The sequence below is a fragment of the Enhydra lutris genome, unplaced genomic scaffold (genome assembly GCF_002288905.1).
Source record: "Enhydra lutris kenyoni isolate GAN:26980312 unplaced genomic scaffold, ASM228890v2 scaffoldscaffold22, whole genome shotgun sequence".
Taxonomy (NCBI): domain Eukaryota; kingdom Metazoa; phylum Chordata; class Mammalia; order Carnivora; family Mustelidae; genus Enhydra; species Enhydra lutris.
The window spans coordinates 11,108,538-11,116,661 of record NW_019154106.1 but is presented as its reverse complement, the minus strand read 5'-3'; the positions used below and the strand labels follow the sequence as shown (position 1 = coordinate 11,116,661).

General features: G+C 40.2%; 1 long non-coding RNA gene across 1 annotated transcript; it reads right to left on the bottom strand.

The window, feature by feature from the left end:
- Nucleotides 1-1,649: 1,649 nt before the first annotated feature.
- LOC111149451 lies at nucleotides 1,650-4,594 on the bottom strand. The gene is made up of 3 exons (XR_002640766.1): nucleotides 4,453-4,594; nucleotides 3,213-3,314; nucleotides 1,650-1,764 (listed from the first exon to the last, which is right to left on the bottom strand). It is a non-coding gene; the product is annotated as an uncharacterized LOC111149451 (long non-coding RNA).
- Nucleotides 4,595-8,124: the final 3,530 nt, after the last annotated feature.

Sequence of the window (8,124 nt, the reverse complement as noted above, 5' to 3'; positions counted from 1 at the left end):
TCTTGTTAATACTTGTTATGATCAGTCTTTTTCATTTTAGCCATTCCAACAGAAGTATAGAAGAATTTCATTATGGTTTTAATTTGCATTTCCTAACAACTAATGATACTGAGTATCTTGTCTTGTGTTTATTTGTAATCTCCATGTCTTCACTGGTGAAGTGTCTGTTCAATTATTTTACACACATATTATTACTCGGGTTGTTTGGTATTTTGTTGCTGAGTTGTTTTTTTTTAAAGATTTTATTTATTTATTTGACACAGAGAGAGAGACAGCAAAAGAGGGAACACAAGCAGGGAGCGTAGGAGAGGGAGAAGCAGGTTCCCTGCTGAGCAGGGTGCCTGATGTGGGGCTTGATCCCAGGTCCCTGGGATCATGACCTGAGCAGAAGGCAGTTGCTTAAAATGACTGATCCACCCAGGTGCCCCAGTTACTGAGTTCTGAGCATTCTTTATGTATTCTGGATATATGACTATTATCAAATATATGCTTTATAGATATTTTCTCCCAGTCAGTGGTCTCTGTTTTCTTAAAAAACACACCCTCATTTCCCCCAACTCCTTGGAAGGGGAGGTGAACCATGAGAGACTATGGACTCTGAAAAACAATCTGAGGGGTTTGAAGGGGCGGGGGTTGGGAGGTTGGGGGAACCAGGTGGTGGGTATTAGAGAGGGCACGGATTGCATGGAGCACTGGGTGTGGTGCAAAAACGAATACTGTTATGCTGAAAATAAATAAATAAATTAAAAAAAAAAACCACACCCTCAAATCTTAATCTCAAAACCTGCTTTGAGAAAACAAACCCTAGATAGCACCTTATAAAAAATTTAAAAACGCTGTGATACACAGTCACCAATAAGAAAGCAACACTACTTTTTTTTAAAATTTGTTATTTCTTTTCAGCGTAACAGTATTCATTGTTTTTGCACCACACCCAGTGCTACACTACTTTTTAAAAAAATCATTGAGTGGTAGGGTGATTAAATTGGCGTTCAGTTAATAATGAAGTTGCATTAGATTTTTATTGTATGTCATACATCAGAGTGTGGTAATTTACACTTTGTATCTTATTATATTTTCTCATGTTCACCTTGACATAAGCAAGGAAGAGCTGCTACATTCAGCAGTCAAAGGAACTTAGATTGAACCCAATGCCGGACAGTATGCCACTACTTATCCAAACTATTTGTATAAAGATTTTTCACTTGAATCAATTGTCAAGCAAGAAGGAAGTACAGTTTCTAGGAAGAAGCAAGTGGGTAACAACAAATTACTCTGTGAGACCCAAGAACTAATATTTGCTTAAAAATGGTAATAGATCATTCAAATGAAGAAAAAAAAAAAAGGTCTATTCATCTATGGAGTGCTCATACTAGTACTTGCTGGTCAACTATAAAATAAAGCACATATATTGATAAGTTTGTGTGTATGTGTGTGTGTGTGTGTGTGTGTGTGTGTGAGTGTGTGTGTGTGTGTGTGTGTGTGTGAGAGAGAGAGAGAGAGAGAGAGAGAGAAATTGCATGATGAAATCTGTGGGAAGGAGGGTATTTGTAGGAGATTCCTAACAGAAAATCTGTCTTTGGTTGCCATCATGGATCCAAGATGCCCCGGTGTGGTAAAGATGATTATGATGGTGTCTCACAGATCAGAGTGAACAGGATCTACATCTTGAAGCGCTAAGTCTTCATAAATTTCAGGTTGAGTCAATAAATCTTGATAAGGATCTTCAGAATGTGATCTGATCAAGCAACTTAGTGCAGAAATCTAGAAATATGACATCATAACATTTACAATTATTTCACCTCAATTTTCAGTGATTTTGTCTGATCTTGTCAATTTATCCCTGCAATGCTCTAGGTAGCTCACTGATTCTCAGCTGGTGGTACTCCTACTCCCACCCCACCCCCAACCCAGGCAGGGGATATTTAGCTATGTCTGAAGATGTTTTGGTTGTCAAAATTGGGGGTGGGAGACATTGTTGACCTCTAAGGGATAGAAGCAGGGATGGTGTTAAACACCTTACTTTGCGCAGATCATCCCCACCACCCCCACAACAAGTAATTATCCATTCCCAAATGTCAGTAGTGCCACAGCTGAGACACACTGGCTAGCCAAGGTGTTCTCGACAGCCGAGGCAGAGATGGGGCAATTCTAGCCATATCTGGAACCACAGTAAAATACATTTTTCATTGATCTTGTTGCGTATTTATGTAGTCAATAATCCATGCCAGGATCTACAGGAGTTTGAGGAGGAGAAAGAGAGAGGGCCATTCCAAAAAAATAATAAAATGTTGTCTGTGAAGGAGTACTTGGGTGGCTCAGTCGGGAAAGCATCTGCCTTTAGCTCAGGCTGTGATCTCAGGGTTCTGGAATTGAGCCTCTTGTGGGGCTCCCTGATCAGCAGGGAGTCTGCTTCTCCCTCTCCTTCCATTCCTCCCCACCCCCATGATCTTTCTCTCAAATAAATAAGATCTTTTTAAAAATGCTATCCATGAACACAGGGAGATATGCCCCTCTCTCTTTCATCCTAGGGACATGGAAACAGAAATATTGGTATGATAAATTTGGTCGGGGGGGGTCACAAGGCCAATCATTTTTGAGGGCTTTCAGAATCTATGACATGTGGCTATGTGAGAGATATACACATATGAATATGTAGGTACACATGAGCACAAGAACATGTCGGCATGTAGATGATTGATGAGGATAACATGGAAAATCATGAGGTGTGGAATTACTATTTAAATTATGTGTTTCCAGAGTTATTGCATCTCTTACTTGACTGCGACATTTTCCTTAAGTATTTATTTTATCTATGTGATTTTCACTAGTTGAAGACATGGGTAAAGCCACTGTTTCCTTATCTCACAACCCAGTAAATATAATACATGTTCAGTATATTTTGGATGAATGAATAAGAAATGAATGTGTAATGTGTGAGGGAATGAGGGAAACTGTGTAAGTCATGAGGAATGAAATGTTTCTACAAAGAAATAGGTAGAGATAGATTGTCTGATGAGTGTAACACAGAGCCACGGTTGTCTAAATTCATCAGCTCCCTGTCTTCCCATTAAGAGGGCTTTTGGAGGTGATTGTGGTGGTGGTTTTGCCATCTCTATTCAACCAGAGATGGAAGTTAACAGTTTGCATCTATGATTCTCTGAAATGTTTTAAATGCTCCCTCATCTTCCCAATAAAAAAAGGCTACTCACCCAGCTGATCTCATTGCCATGCACAGTATAAGTGAGCCCACAGAGCGAGAAGGAAATAAAAATTTGCACACAAGTCACTATCATTTGAAAGATAACGATAACCTAAGGAAGAGAAGAGGAGCAGGAGCTCAGATTTTCCCACTTAGCTTTAGCCTGCGCTCTGCTCCCCCTGGTTGCCCAAGGGCAAGGGTTAGTGGATATTTTGCAGAACAATGCACTCCCTATCCAGGATATGCACATTCTCTTCAGACAGAAGACTGGATCAGACACAAACCTTGCTTCAGTGAGCACCAGACATAAACTCTAACAGAAACAAATACAGTTATGGGAGTTCTAAATGGCAAAGTTCTGCAAAAAAACTCCCTTCACATTCTAGAGGGAGTTACTGCTACTTCAGCCATTTTGTCCCATTTATTAGACAAACACTGACTATGAACAGGCCAGGATTTCTGTCTGTCTGTCTGTTTTTCTCTCTCTCTCTCTCTCTCACACCCGCACCCACATATACACAGGCATACACATACATACACAAAGGTCATGAGATTCAAATTTACTTGCAGAAAAAATGGATTTACCAACATTCCACTTGCCTTTTAAATTAACATTAAAAGGATGCAGACCAGCTCCCAAATTTTATATAATTTTAACTATAATTTAAATGTCTACTTTAACTAATTCTAATCCATAGGCTAATTTTCTTTTTTTTTAAGATTTTATTTATTTATTTGACAGAGAGAGAGAGAGAGATCACAAGTAGGCAGAGAGGCAGGCAGAGAGAGGAGGAAGCAGGCTCACTGCTGAGCAGAGAGCCCGATGTGGGGCTCGATCCCAGGACCCTGAAATCATGACCTGAGCTGAAGGCAGAGGCTTAATCCACTGAGCCACCCAGGTGCCCCCATAGGCTAATTTTCAATTAGTGTTCCAGATCAAGTCTCTCTTCTCTGATCTATGAACAATAAAAGACTGTTCATAGATCAGTGTGCCCAGAGAAGAGAGAGAATTTGGAATGATAAGAGTATATGTTTTTCAAATGACACACTCACACAATTCTTCAATTCTAATATCAGGTTTTTGTTTCCTTTTTTAACAAAATTCACAATTACATTTGTTTGGGATTTTTTTTTCCCCCTGTTACTTTTCAACTTTGAGAAACTTCATGGTAGGTTTTAGTCTCTGAGGACTAATGGAACTGAAAGCAAGCATCACAGGTGAAAAGACCATCCAACAAAATAGTACTTACACTTACAAAAGTTTTAATCAGTGAACACTCACGTAACTCTGAGCATTCAGATAAGAATACATCAACTAAATTCACTGAGAGAAGAACTATCCCAGTTCTTGAAAGTAGTGTGCTGATAATATTAGCTCCAATAGTCACTCCAGTCTGCAAGAGAATAATGCATTTAGTAGAAGTACTCAGGGCCTTTGTATTTCCAGATGCCTCTTCGGCAGTATCCTTAAGTCACACCCTGGCTCCATGGGCTAGTGTAGGTGAACCTTCATAAGCAATCCAGCCTCTTTACCGGAGCAGTATGCTGGCAATCCACCCCACACATGGGAGAGAAGGAAATACCTGGTCCTCCTGAAATGAAAGGTCATGGACAGAGCCAACATGGTGGGGGTTCTGTCTGTTCTGATATCACTGGTAGGAGTGATCTCTAATATGTCCTCCTGAATTAGAAGCTCCTGGAACTAGAAGCTTCCTGATACAAACGCACAAACGTATGCACCATCCTCCCCATTTTAGCCTTCCAAAATGTACCTCTTCAACCACTGTGATGGGATCTGTATGTAAGACTCCCTTACTTTGCTTCTTACCAGATTTTTAAAAAAGTGTTTGCTAAAATTCATACAGTTGAACACTTTCTCTTCCTAAAAAAAGCTAAGTATATGCCTCATATGCTAAAGAATTAATCATTGAAGCAAAAGTTGCAAGGTAGTCAATAAAATAGACTGGAAAATCCAAATTTTGTGTTGGTTTAGCTTTGTGTAGAGAGTCAGAGTCAACTGTTCTTATTAACTCATGAAATGAGCAAAAGGGAAAATGATACTCACCAGAAATTTTGTTTGTCTTTTTGTACATGAGATGGTCAAAGATCCAGACATGATGAACTGTTTGTAAGACAGGGAAGACATTCATGGGGGAGAACTCTTTCCCATCCACATCACCTACCACCACCCTGGATGACCTACCCTGAACTCCACATCTCACCCAGTCAATATGTTTATTCTGACAGAATATTCCTAAAGAACAAATCATTGAACTGAATCAAGTTGGATCTGAGTCTACTTTGGGCATATGGATGGAAGAATATTGAGGTGGACAGAAGGTGAGGCAAGGGCTCCATGTAGATGCCATCAGTTGTGACAAAGTTGAATGGGAAGAATGATCCTGACCTACACACCCCCATCATAATCTATCCAAACATATTCCAACCTGAAAGTTCATTTACTTTCTAATGTATGCCTGGATCATCTCAGTTAAGTATGATCTCTCCTTTCAAAGGAGGGAGCATGGGACTCGAGCATTTTTTTATTTTGGCCAAACACTTGCAGTTGGTCCTGAGGCTACTTTTGTCACCTTCTCTCCTACAAATTCCCTATCTATTCAGGATGGTGGCTCTGCTAAAAAAAAATCAATCAATCAATCAATCAATCTCAGCTGTTGTCTATAAAAAGAGAGGATAAACTAATTAAATACATTTTCCCTTTATTTATAATTTCCAAATAACTTCTTTGGTTTCCAAAGTAGTTCTAATAGATATACTCACAGACATTCCAGCCCAGAATGGGTAGCCAATATAAAAGCAGAATAAAAGATTCCTGTCCTTAATGTACCAGTAGAAAAAAATCTCGATGATGCCAGCTAAGAAGCATTTCAGACCAATCATTATCTGAGCTACCTGGAGGAAGAAAAACAGAACATAGGGGTGAAGTAGAAACTCTTCACAATTAGAGACATCTTTCCCTCAGATCTCAAGATCATATATGAATCACGTGTGATCTTTTCACCTTAATTGGAAAATAATCCTTGGAAGAGAATCCAAAGAAATTGTATTGGTTTACCAAGCCTTGTTGATGGATATTACCTCATGGGGATATTACGTTTGGGAAAAACATCCCATTTGACCTCTGGGAGCCCAGAACACCTTCATCCCAAAACATTTGACCTAATGGTACACCCAAATATATCGCCCTCACTCACTTCTTACCTAATCTTATGAATTGGCATGAAATAATTTATCCCAAATAAAATTACAGACCACGTTAATTTTCCATACTCACCCCCCAATGTCTACAGGACTAACGGTAACTTACACCCAGGGATTGCAGATTCTTTTTAAGGAAGTTATGCAGTTTGCTGGGTAGATGTCCATCAGAATCAGATGCGTCTGCTTGTCCCACCTGCATGCTTTGAATTTCATTTGTTGAAATGCCCTCAACAAACCCACTGGTACCAATGACATCTCTCATTCTGTAAAAGACCACACGTAGTCAGAATTCTTCATCAAGCCCCACGACGCTCAGGATGCAGAATGCTATACACATTTCTGGAGGTGTTTCGAAGAAAGCAGCTGCACACTTCCTAGTACTGAGAGGATTATATATATATATATTTTTTTAAAGATTTTACTTATTTGACACAGAGAGGCAGCCAGAGAGGGAACATAAGTAGGGGGAATGGGAGAGGGAGAAGCAGAATTCCTGCAGAGGAGGGAGCCTGATGCAGGGCTCAATCTCAGGACCCTTGGATCATGACCTGAGCCAAAGGCAGATGCTTAACGATTGAGCCACCCAGGTGCCCTTGAAAGGATTGTATTTCACAGGAAGAGAAGACATTGGCAAAAGGTATCATCTGTAAAACTTGTTCCCTTGGCTCCCAACGAATCTATCTGGGGGAGATGATAAGCAACCCTTACTGGAGGCCTGGAAGCCTGGGTTCTGAGGCCCTGCAGGATGGAATCAATGCACTATGGGATTCTGGAGCACAGTAGTGGGAGACAGACAGGGACAGATAAACGGGGTGCCACTCCCAGGAATCAAAGATGCTCACCCTTGCAAAGGGTGAAATCTGATTGAAAGGATGTGTACCGTAATGTCAGGCACACCCTGGCAAAGATCTCAACTCTCCTAGTTATTTGTTCTGGAGCTTCGGAAAATTCATGTACATTCTCTGAGTTTCTTTCTTTTTAAAAGATTTTATTTATTTGAAAGAGAGAGAATGAGAGAGAGCACAAGAGGTGGAAAGGTCAGAGGGAGAAGCAGACTCTCCACAGAGCAGGGAGCCAGATGTGGGACTCGATCCCAGGACTCCAGGATCATGACCTGAGCTGAAGGCAGTCGCTTAACCACTGAGCCACCCAGGTGCCCCCATTCTCCAAGTTTCTATTCTTCAGTTGTGATTGAGAATAGCAGTGTTTATCTTACTTCATAAGGACTTTATGATGTAATGTTATTGAGATAACTCATCAGAGCTATTTAATAATCAGCAAAATGAGGAGTGTTTCCACTTAATTTCTTTTCTCCTCAGAACAAGAACAATTTGAAGCTTTCCTATTAATTCTCCCATATCACTGCCTAAAATTTCAATATGATCAATTTTTAGAATAGAACAGAATGGATCTCACTCTATTGGCTTTTCCTCTAAGCCTAAATTATTATTTTTTTCTTTAGAAACCACATTGCGATACCACATTACACCAGTTAGAATGGCCAAAATTAGCAAGACAGGAAACAACAAGTGTTGGTGAGGATATGGAGAAAGGGGAACCCTCTTACACTGTTTGGTGGGAATGCAAGTTGGTACAGCCACTTTGGAAAACGGTGTGGAGATTCCTCAAGAAATTAAAAATAGAGCTTCCCTATGACCCTGCCATTGCACTACTGGGTATTTACCCCAAAGATACAGATG